This window comes from Pan troglodytes, chromosome 14 (genome assembly GCF_028858775.2).
Source record: "Pan troglodytes isolate AG18354 chromosome 14, NHGRI_mPanTro3-v2.0_pri, whole genome shotgun sequence".
Taxonomy (NCBI): domain Eukaryota; kingdom Metazoa; phylum Chordata; class Mammalia; order Primates; family Hominidae; genus Pan; species Pan troglodytes.
In genome coordinates, this window is record NC_072412.2 from 74,497,792 (window position 1) to 74,510,851 (window position 13,060).

Sequence of the window (13,060 nt, forward strand, 5' to 3'; positions counted from 1 at the left end):
CTTCTCTCTCATGTCATTTTCATCAATTTAATGACATTTTTTGAAACCATCTGAAAGGTAGCTTTGTTAATCTGAACTTGGATACAAAGTTGATTTACTTTATCTAACTCTAAGAAGTTTCACAAAGTTTTTGTTTCCCAAAGCCTTTTTAAAGTATTGTTATAGTCATTTGATTATTTCACTTTTTGGATTTAAGGCCAGTCAGACTTTTCAAGCTAAAATGCCTTTGACTTTAAAATATCTCTATTCCTTGCTCTCCACTTAAAAAACATAATTATCTTTCCTAAGTTGGTTTAATTATTATGATAGATTAAATAGTAGCTAAAACATTTCAGATTACTTTCAACAATTTCTGCTAGTGATACAGCCTCAGTGAACACATTGTTTGCCTTGAAAATCATTATGGGAGAGAGTTTTGCCAATCTTTGATGAGGTATAAGACAAATCTCTATCCGTGCATCCAGAAATATTTGCTCTGTTGCCTGCTCCCTCCAGAATACTAAACCAATGGTTCTAACCTGCCAAGAAGGCACCTCAATATTAGCATCAATTTCTGTGTTAATTACACAAATTTTTTACAGATAAATTTTAAAATCTTAGTGAATTAACCCTTCAAAAGTCATATTTGCATCTCATAACAGTGCAATGGAAGAGTTATTGGTAGGGTGGCTTTTTCTTCCCCCCCCCCTTTTTTTATTATACTTTAAGTTTTAGGGTACATGTGCACAATGTGCAGGTTTGTTACATATGTATACAGGTGCCATGTTGGTGTGCTGCACCCATTAGCGTAGCACTAAGACCTTCTGCTCAACAGCGTTTAAGAAAGGTATCAACAGTTTCTTTGGCTAGGCATCTGCTCAATGGATGTGATTATTTTTGTTGTTCTGCCATTTGCTAACACCCTATGGTCTTCTGATAGATCCTCTCCATTTTATTGGTAGATATAGAGAAAAAGACTCTGAAAGGCACAAACTGTAAACTTCAATGGGCCAGGTGTGAAGGAGGGAACAGCTTCTGCTCCAATTCAATTGATGTAAACTCATTTACATGGCCACACCGAACTACAAGGGAACCTGAGAAATCGATTGGAATAAAATGCCCAGGTTGAAAATAAACAGGTTTTAGCAAGCACATGGTAGTCTCTAACACAGAATACAGAATGAATTCTTTGATGACCATCTAGGTCTTAATAAAAGAGGGGAGTCATACAATATAAATGTTATTATAGTATGTTGATAGTTATGTTAGACTCAGAGCTGAAAACCCTTTTCTTGGAGCCAATTAGTTCAATAAGCGTGTTAAGACGGTGCTTTGAATCATTAATTCAGCGTTTAAGGCAGTGAGATCTGTGTGCAGTAACTGAGTCAAGTGTTGCCCACAACTGCAAGCTATTACCCTTATGGCAACCATGAAACAGATGGTCTCACAGGGCTGATTGGATCCTTCCAAAAATGCTTCAGAGGGATAGTTTTATGTGTCACTAATCAACCTCAAAAATGACTGGTAAGATTTTCCTACAGGGTTATTCCCTCTTGTGTGATATCATTACAGGAGCCTTACTCTTAGAATTGCTTGATGATGAATCATTCTGTAATTTCTTTTCTTCTTATATATGATATGGTTGCACTTGGGCCAGAGAAAGGCATTGCTTTGTGGTTTCGGGTGCTAATCAATTCCAAAACAGATGTTAGGCAAAAGACAAACTCAGTGAGAAAAAGTTGATAATACTTTATTGCCCAGATTTTATATCTTCCCCCAATTCTATTTACAGGTAATACATAAGCTATGATCAGATATCTGTAAATGGAATTATAAGATAATAAAACAGACCAGCTTTGTTCATGCATCACTCTTGAAATAAAATATGAATAGAATTATCTAAGCTGATCAGATGAATAGATTTGTGTTCTAATAAGAGTAGAACTCTGTGGGTTGGGCACGGTGGCTCATGCCTGTAATCCCAGCACTCTGGGAGGCCGAGGCGGGCGGATCACGAGGTCAGGAGATCGAGACCATCCTGGCTAACACAGTGAAACCCCGTCTCTACTAAAAAATACAAAAAATTAGCCGGGCGTGGTGGCGGGCGCCTGTAGTCCCAGCTACTCTCAAGGCTGAGGCAGGAGAATGGCGTGAACCTGGGAGGCGGAGCTTGCAGTGAGCAGAGATCGCGCCACTGCACTCCAGCCTGGGCGACAAAGAGAGACTCCGTCTCAAAAAAAAAAAAAAAAAAAAAAAAAAAAAAAAAAAAAAGAGTATAACTGTGAATATCTTACAACTCTTATGTTGATCAGATCAATTTCCTTATCACTTGAATAAACATTGTGTCCAGATAGACTCTGCACTATTAACAAGTTATCTATGAATATTTCATTAATTCCAGCATGACTCATAGTATATAAGCAATATCATTTGATATCAGTCAAAGTAGCCACCTTTAATCCCCAGAACACTGGTGGGTAAGACTGGCATACGTAAACAGATCCTCCTCTCCAATTTTAGAGATAAGTTAGTTGAATTGTAATGTATTCTATGTATTTTTCATAAAGGGATAGACCAAGTATAAGTAACCAGATAAATCTGTAAATTGTTCTGTCTTCTATCTTAAGCTTATGCCATAGTTCAACATAGAAACACCATGCTGTATTTAACAAGCACCTTATTAAAATGAATTATAGTTGTTTCCTTGTTACCTATGTAAAGACTGCAATATTAATACTATAAATTTTAGTTTATAATAACACCACTGAAGTTTTCATATCACCTTATGCATTAATGTAACACTAATTATTAGGAATTTACCATGGTTCTTATTAACTTCAACATTTTTTGCCTTTGAAAATCTAAGTATAATTAATTTGTATAATTAATATTTTAAAACTACAGGTAGTTGGTATACTGCATTGATTATAGTAATAGTGTATTAATATTGGGTACTTAGAGTCAGAATGTCAAAAGGCACAAAGTAAGGTTTTCAGTTAATTGCCATACAATGTCTCTCATGGAATTCAATAAACTTGGAGGTTTTGCCAACCAATTATATAAGAACTTCAGCTCCAATATTTATAAGTTAGAATTATTTAGAAGGTAAATATTGTGTAAAGATAAAGTAATGCTGACAAATAATGACAACTAGTTGATTATGAATCTTTTTGGTGGGTTCATGGTAAAGATACAGTATGATGGTTTGATGAACAGTGTATGATGGATTTTTTTAAATCCATAATGACCATCTTGCCAATTATAATCACTTTGGGAACTGGGATCCAAAAGAGAAAATTGATCAAAATATGAAAGTGTGTGCCATTTTATTGCAAAAATAAATAAAAATATATTATTTTCAATTTTCAGTGGTGGGATACAGGACAAGAGGAAACATACATGAAGTCTGCAACTCACTTCTGGGTGGTCACAGTAAAACCCTCACCTGCCCACTTATCTCTCTTTTACACATTTCTAGTAGATGCTAATGATGCAACATATAGATATGCAAATTTAACTAACCTTAAAAAAACAATTTTGTGCTTGTCTGTTTTAAAAAAGCAATAAACAATAATACATAAATGCTATAATAAATTCTGATTCTCAGTCCCAATATCTTGTCAGAATAGTTCCTTCCTTGATTGAAGGGGCTGAGGTACTCAGTTGAATAATTGAGCTAACTAGTATAGGAAGGGCTATGCTTTCTGGGACCTCCAGAGGTCAGTCTGTTTCTTTGTCTTTTCCAGCTTCTAACTGCTGCCTGTATTCCTGGGTTCTTTACTCTTTCTTTCATCTTTAAAGCAAACAATGGTGAGATGAGTCCTTTTATATCACACCATTCCAACTTCTTCCATTTGTAGGAGTTTGGGATTACACTGGGCACATCTAAATATTTCAGAGTGATCTTTCTAATTTGAAGTCCGTTGCTTAGCAAACTTAATTACATGTGCAATCTAAATTTTTTTGTAACCTAATGTATTTACAGGTTCTGAGAATTAGGATATAGGCATCTTTGAGAAGCCCTTATCTCATTCCCTGCCTACCATAGGTACCTTTTGCTATACATTTTCCAACATGAATAGACTTTGAAACTTTGAAATAAAATCACCTTTTACATTTATGATTCATTTTATGGGTTATGAAAACTGTGCCTGACTAACCTGTGACATGGACTGCAATTACAAGCCACTGTGAAGTCAGTGAAACCAAAGTTTAGCAATAAAATATTTTAACTTTTAACTGAATGTATAGTTAATTTAACTCACATACATACATGTATACACACATACATACACACTCACACACACATGTAATCTGAAAACAGGAGAGACCTGTCTTACTTGTATGTTTTATTTGAATATAGAAGTAACAAAACAAAAAAAAATGTGTGCTGGCTACTAAAATAGTCTTGCAAAATTTGTTCTAGTTTTTAAATTGCTTTTATTTTACAAGGTTATGATTCTCCTGCACTCTGAACAACTCAATATAGTGTTTAGGTCTATTATCTATTTGCAGTCATAATACTGCAGGTGCAACTGCCAACCTTCCAGATCAGAGTCACCTTGGTTATAAGGGCGAACCAATTAAACTTAGGAAAAGTAAGCCAGCAAAGTGGTATTATTAGCTTTGAGATAATGATGAAAAGTTATAAAAATTAGTTGAGACTTTTCAAAATAATGATACTTGAGTTTAAAATTTGGTCAAAGTAAAAATAAACTATTCCTTTACAAATAATAGACTATAGTATTGCTGTCAGATGATTTTCAACCAAAAATGTATCTCACCATAAAAAAGAACCTTCTTTTAAATAATTTTTTTCTGTCTAAGAGCACATCCATAACCTGATAAACCACAAAACCTGGGAGAGATATACATTAATTTAATAAGTATTTAGCAACTTTAAATTAGAAACTAAGATAATTCCTGAGGTAGAAATAGTCTTTTTTTTTTTAACTGAAACTAAGCATGCAAGGTATTCATGCATATTACTAGAAACTATTTAGACTTATTTTGTAGTTCGTATTATTGTTTTATAGAGAAAAATGTTGTATTAATCCTATTGATTAAGACATATGGGAAATTATATTGTGCGGTACCCACAAATTTGTTACGTCTCTGATTTCTATTCTGTCTTATTTAAATTGAAAAATAAATAGAAATGAGAGTTTTTATCACAAATAAAACTTAGTTTCTGTGCCTATAGTATGTACATGTGTCTCCTGAAGAAACACTGTTTTCCAGAAATTTACCTAAAATAATTATTTGGCTGGGTTGTTTACTGTTATTTGCTTTTCATTGACAGATATCATTTCTTCTAATATCTGTTGTATGGCATTGACATATTTTACTACTAACACTATCCAATCTCTTATTTTTAGATCTAACTATAATGACTGCATTAGATACATTTACATTAATTTCCTGTTGTATAAAAATAATATGGCAAGATAATTACAGTGTTTTAAATAAACAATAAAATGCATTTAAATATATAAAATACAGTGTGGGAAATATTTAAAAATCAATTTAATTAAACTTTAAAGAGTATATATATATCTCTATCTTTCTATTTTTGAACTGGAATTTTTTTTCGTAATTACAAATTATACCTTTAAAAATCTCTAAATTTCTGGGAAACTAAAACTGAAAGAATGACAGTGAGACAATGCACAAAATAGAAAAAAGAGAAAATTACTTGCAATGACTATAATTTTGAACTTCTTGAAAATTAGCACTTCAATATTAGTTCAGTAAAATCTGTATTATATTTTGCAAGTACTAGGTACTTTCAATTTTAATTTTATGTGTGGTCAACTAACATGTGAAAAAACATGGCTGTGCTTTGGTCAAGGATAGGCTGAGGTAGGATGTTTACATCCTGCGTGACTCAGTGAGTCTAGAGCGCAAGAATATAACTCCACTTGTTAACATAACCATGTAGACATAACATAGAGAAGTTCACCACCATAGCCACAACATGGGGAACACCATCACTTGTCTCTAAGCCACTATTGTCTGTAAAAGTATAATTGTCCTGTTGACACTGTACAGGGGTACTGGCCCACAGAGAACGAGACAGTCAGAGTTGTCTGTCTTTGCATACGGACAGAGGGGAGCCAGGACACAGCTCAGCTTGATCATGCCCAGAGAGAGAAAAAGTTAAGCTTCTGACCCTGAAGGCAAGGGAGAGCCGGCCATGCAGCTGTGTGTGGGGGCCACCTGACTAAGCAGCTGAGACAGGGCAGATAGTGTGAGAGAAAGCTGTTGATGACAGCTGCTGCTGAATAAAATCATTTTTCACCTGCCTACGCCCCACCCCAAGTGTTCTTTCTGCTCATCTACCCGCTCCCTCAGGACCTCAACTTGACCTTTGGTGTAGTTGTGAACCTGACAACATGATAGAAAAATTCACAGGACAAAACTGATGAATTTGCATTATTTCATAAAGAGTTCTGTGTAGATAACTCTTAAAATTTATCAACAACCAACAATACACACACACAACTTGCTAATAAGTATGATCAAAGATCGAAGTGTGTTCTTTTTATGAATCTAAAAGTAAACCAAAATGTGAAACTAAAGGTTTTAGAGTTAAAGTAACTCAGATATCCTCATCACCTGTGAACAGGATATAAAACTTCAGAAAGTCTCATAACTTTTCACTTTCAGGATTGTGTTCCAGATGGCTCTTCTGTCCTCCCATTAATCAGGGAGATTGCAGAATGCAGGCCGTCAACTACACAAAGTATTTGTTGTTGTTGTTATTTGTCCACTGATGTATGTTTGGATAGAGTGCGCTTGTTTTATGTACAACTGGGGAGCAGATGTAGGTTATAGTAGCTCCTTGACCCAAACCCTTAGTAACTTGCTAATGCATGTTTGGTTATTTGGATATGGTATGGGCATCGGCATCATATATTTGTGCAGAGTATATAAGGACATGATTTCTATTCTGGGTATAGTGTATAACAAATATATACTTTCTAGTCTTCTGAGTCATTCATCTTCTAATCAAGATCCATTCACCAAAGTATTTTCAGGCATTCCTACACAGTCTTGCCTGGGGAATGCTGCTGGGTCTGGGGTTTGAGTTCTATTTATAAAGCACGTGGTGAAACCACCTAAAACGACAACAAGTGGGGTTTCACTAAGTTTACAGATTATATCTTATAAAATGTTTTGTGACTGCTTGTCAATTTGTATATAATAAATATCTCTATGAGGTGCAGAATTTGGCGTCAGACTTAGTTTCATGTAATCTGCTATTGAGGTTGTGGAATAGAGTAGGTAATATTTTCCACATCATGTTTTTGACAGCTAATGCAACCAATCACTACAAAATATAGCCTCATTTTTGCATAATTAAGTTGATTTAAATCAATTCACAAGAAAAATTGAATAGTTTATTCGTGGGAATAAATTATTGAAAGGAACCCAAACACCCTAACAATAAATACAAAAGTCAGTGAACCCATGAAAGCATGACAGACAAAGTAATGAATAATCATCTTTTTCTGAGCAAGGATCTTAGAATTTTAAAAATATAAAAATTTGAGCAAAGTCAGTCAAATGTTCTCTTTACCCCCAAATATTCTACATTGCACTCTCCAATTTTGTGTAATACTAGGAAAGAAGTATTTCTTCAATACAATTCATTTACATGGATTTCTTTTTTTTAAAAAGAGGGAGTCTCACTTTGCTGCCCAGGCTGGAGGGCAGTAGCAGGATCACAGTTCACTGCAGGTATGAACTCCTGGGATTGAGGAATCCCCCAGCTTCAACATCCCAAGTAGTTGGAAGTAAAGGTGTGAGTCACTGTGCTACACAGATTTTTTTTTTTTAAATTCTTCCTTGCTCACTTATATCTTCATGGTATTATAGCTAATGTTAAGAATAATAATAACATGATAGTGCATACTGATTTATATGTATACAAATATGTTGTATACAAACATAAGCATTTTTTTATTTCAAAGCATTTTTATTTGTTGTGTTTTATTTTTGTTTCTCTTAAGGTCTTGTACCTCTTTTGATTTGGGGGCCAGTTTTACTTCTAGCTTTCCTTGAGGTATTTATCTGGGGAAGAGTTTTAGGTTGGTCTTACTGCATCTAATGTGACATTGAGAGATACAGAAAGTCCTCTCTAAACTCAAAATCATTCTTAAACTTCCCCTTTTCTGATTCTTAAATTTATCACATTTCCTATCCCTAACATCACATGTCCTTATTTACATAGAAATTGGTTTTACAAATTTAAAATATAATCTTATAACTTAATTCATTTTCATACATTTCCTAATGTATCTAATCATCCTCTGCATAATTAAGTAAAACAGTCAGCTTACAACATTCAAGTAGACCAAAGAATACTCAAAAATAAATAAATAAAAGAAACAAAGGTAGTTTTGGATTAGTTACTTTACCTCAACTTTTTCATCTCCTTACAACTTTGAAATAGAGTCAGAATAAACAAGGGCCAAGGTAACTACTTTCACTTGCTTAATTTTGTCAAAATTGTCTCTAAATAAAAGAAATTTCCCCTGTGTTTTTCAGCATTCCACTACTTTAAATAAGAGCAAAACTGAAAGCCATTCATCTCTAAAGGTATGTGCCATGTGTTTGAATTCAAAAGCTTTAATTCAAACCTATTACTTCAGATTAAATATACATGAAGATCACCTGAAGTAAAAAAAAAGTCATTATAAACCATATTAATATAAAAAAGTTCATATTTTAAATTTTACAGAAAATATTTGATTTGTCCCACTTTCTTTAAATACGTTAAAACTCTATTCTTTCTGACTTTGGTTAAACTTTTAAATTGGTGTAAACATATAAACACATACAATTCTCATGTGAATAAATGTTATCTCACATAGAACATGAAACCACTGCTTCCCAATTTCTGCAAAATGGTTGGAAATAAGCAGAATAATAACATATAAAGACAGGGATATTAGCCAAGTCTATTCATTATATGCAAATATTTACACACACATACACAATATATATATACATGTATATGTTATATAGAGAGAGGTATATTTACTGTTCTAAAATAAAACATTAAAATTGCATCATTGGGCTTTTCAACAAAAATGGTTTTGCTGTCTGTGGAATTATATTTCACTCTAATTTGGGATTATTAAAGTGAATGCATTAGCTTTCTATTTGCTGCTGTAACAGATTCCCACACATGTAGCCCATTAAGGCAACACAAATTTACTATCTCATGGTTCTAAAGGTGAGAAGTTCATGTGGGCTGGACTGGCTCATTTGCTCTTGGTTTCTGAAGACCAAAATCAATATAGCTTGTGTTCCTGTGCTATTACCTTCAAGCTTTCAGGGAGAATCTGTTTCTAGGCTCATTCAGTCTCTCGGTAGAATTCAGTTGCTTCCAGCAGTCCCTGACCTTTTTAGCACCAAAGACTAGTTTTGTGGAAGACAATTTTTCCATGGACTGGGGGCAAGGAGATGGTTTCAGGGTGATTCAAATGCACTACATTTATTGTGCACTTCATTTCTATTATTATTACATTGTAAAATACAATGAAATAATTATACAACTCATCATAATGTGGAATCAGTGGGTGCCCTGAGCTTGTGGTCCTGCAACCACATGGTCGCATCTTGGGGTGATGGGAGACAGTGACAATGATCAGGCATTAGATTCTCATAAGGAGTGCGCAACCTAGATCCCTTGTATGTGCAGGTCACAATAGGGTTCTCGCTGCTATGAGAATCTAATGCTTCTGCTGATCTGACAGGAGGTGGAGCTCGGGCGGTGACATTTGCTTGCCTTCCGCTCACTTCCTTCTCAGCCACTTGGTTCCTAACTGGTCATAGACTGGTACTGGTCCGCGAACTGGGGGTTGGGGAACCCTGAGTTATAGGGTTGAAAACCCAGTTTTTGTTTGTTTTCTGGCTATCACGTAAGTATCTCCACGTTGCCCCCTTTGTCTTCAAATCAGCAGTATTGCTTTAAATCATCATGACTTGATTCTATCTGACTTTCCTCACTGCTGAATCTCTTCTGCTACAGGTAAGAGAAAGTTCTCTGTTTTAAGGGTTGATGTACTTAGATTGGGCTCACCTGGAGTATCCAGGCTAATTTCCCTATTATAAGGTTCCTGTTATCTGGGAAACTTTTTTTTTTCCTGTAATGCAATGTATTCACAGGTTTAGGTGAATAAGGCATGAAAAACTCTGGGGAGGAAGTGGCATAATTCTGTCTATCATAGTGTACTTTGCTCCAATCCTTAAAAAAAAAGCTTAAAAAAATACAAGTTTTAACCCTTTTCCCATTTGCCTCAAGAATACTCGCCGGTGGCAGTTGCAGCTGCAGCATTTATCCTGAGATAACTTTGCCACGAAATATCTGGATTTTATTTATTTATTTTTTCGCACACTCTAGTATATTGACTTTGGAAACAAAAGACATCATTCTATTTACAGCATTCTGTTTTTAGGAGTAGTATTTCCATTTCCAAAATATAGTAATTTTTGAGTGCTGAAATGTCAAATCCTAGAAAACGTGGCATTCTTACCCATGATGTTAACATCCTTCTGGAGCAATCGTTGGCCAAAGATTTATTTGATGAATCCAATTTTTCCAAAATAGATGATTCTGATGATTTAGACAATTCTGATATTCTGCTTAGAAATAACTCCAATAATAGTTTATTTATATATATATATAATGTATATATATTTACATTGAAAATCAGTCAGTTTTGCTTCAGCCTCAAAGAGCATGTTGATGTAAAATTAAATGAGTGCTGGCAGCAAGCTGCACTTTTCTTCTAAATGGGAAAGTTAAATCACATTCTTTGGGTTAGATTTTTATTTTAAAGATCCAACAATCTTGTGTGTGTGTGTGTGTGTGTGTGTGTGTGTGCTTTTCGATCCTATGTTGATTTGGTGTAACCTGAGATTTCATCTGGAATGAATTCACTATGAAAAGGTTATGTTTACTGTGTTTTTGCCGTAATTAGTATTCTGAGCATTCCTTTGGGGAAAAAAAAGGCTACTTTTAAAAATCTGCCCTTAGGTAAATAATTAATTTTAAAATGATTGTAGAAACTCTTTCAAAATCAGATTTTGAAGAAATCCTTGGACTACATTAAAGGTAAAATTATTTTACAATGAGTATCCCATTTATGTTTTCCCCCATATCATTTTAGAACAGCATTTACATTGGTTTTGTATAAGGACTCTCAGTTTTGGCTTCATAGAAGTAGAAATGCAACTACCCATCACTCTATCCCATTGTATTAGAATATCTATTCCTGCTTCATTTTTTCTGTAGGATTTATGAGTTAGATTTAACTCCTAGCCAAAGCTCAAGGTTACCTACTCTTCCTCTACCCTGAAAATAAAATGTATTTGGGCCATGACCATGAAGAAAAGGGGGACATGTAAACATTTACAGTATTATCTCCTGATTAAATGCTGTTCTTTATGTTATTTTTATCTTTTTCAACAAATGCCTGGAGCATGAGGACTGGAGCACTGTCCTGATGGAAAACCAGCAGAAGTCCAATGTGCTAATTCTGATTAAGGAACTCAAAGAACTCAACAACAACAACAAATAGCCTCATTAAAAGATGGGCAAAACACATGAATAGATATTTTTCAAAAGACAGCATAGAAATGGCCAACAAGAATATGAAAAAAAATGTTCAGCATCATGAATGTCATCTTACACTAGTCAGAATGGCTATTATTAAAAAGTCAAAAACAACTAATGTTGGCAAGGATGCAGAGAAAAGAGAACACTTACACACTGTTGGTGGGAGTGTGAATTAGTACAGCCTCTGTGGAAAATAGTATGGAGCTTTCTCCAAAAATGAAAAATAGAACTACCATTTGATCCAGCAGTACAATTACTGGGTCTCTAACCAAAGCAAAAGAAATAATTATATCAACAAGATATCTACACTTATATGTTTATCACAGCACTGTTCACAACAGCAAAACTATGAAATCAGCCTTAAGTGTCCATCAATGGATAATTGGATAAAGAAAATATGGTATATATTGAAATACTATTCAGCCACATAAAAGGATGAATTCATGTCTTTTGCAGCAACATGAACTGGAGGTCATTATCTTAAGTGAAACAACTCAGGAAGTCAAATACTGAATGTTCTCATTTACAAGTGGAAGGTAAAGCTAAGGTATGCACATGGACATACAGCATGGAATGACAGATCCTGGAGACTCCAAAAGGAAGGGGAAAGAAGAGTGATAGGTGGTGGTAAATTACTTAGTGGGTACAACGTACAGCATTCTGGTGACAGATGTACAAAAAGCCAAGATTTCACCACTACACAATATATTCATGTAAAAAAAATTGCTCTTGTACCCTTTAAATGTATACCCCCCAAAACATCAGAAAGTCTCAGAGGAATGGAACACAATCCCAGGAAAAGGTAATGTAAAGTTGGAAATGGGCCACGTGGGGTATTTCTGTTTTCTGAGTATATTGTTTTCCTGAACTTTCTCTTCCAGGTGCATATGTAGGATTAAAAATCTGTCTGCAGCACAGAAGTTGAAGAAAGCGGTTGTACTGACATAAAGTCTAACAGGTTATATGTATTTGAGGCTAAATTATGAAAACAAAATAAAACATTACCCATTCCCATGGGATGGTTTATGTACATTCACATTTAGGGAAAGTGTGCCATATTTTTTGGAAAAAAAGGAACTAATTATATAATACATTTTCCAAAACTGTCATAAGACCATAAGCATTCCACTTTTTCAAGCCACAGTTTAAGTTATATAGTTAAGATATATACAGTTAAGATATATATAGTTAAGATATATACAGTTAAGATATATAGATGTAAAATATTTTTTAAAGTATCCTTTATTCAATGATTCCTATATTTTCTAGTCTGAGATTATTAACAATATTAATTTTCCAAAGTACAATGTTGTGTTATTACCAAAATGATAATTTGTTTTGAGTTAGCAAGGATTATAAAGTTTAATATAGGGTTGGTAAGCTAGACTTCAATTTAAAGATTCATTAAAACATTACTAGGAAAGATAAACTGAAAGTAGAACGTTAATT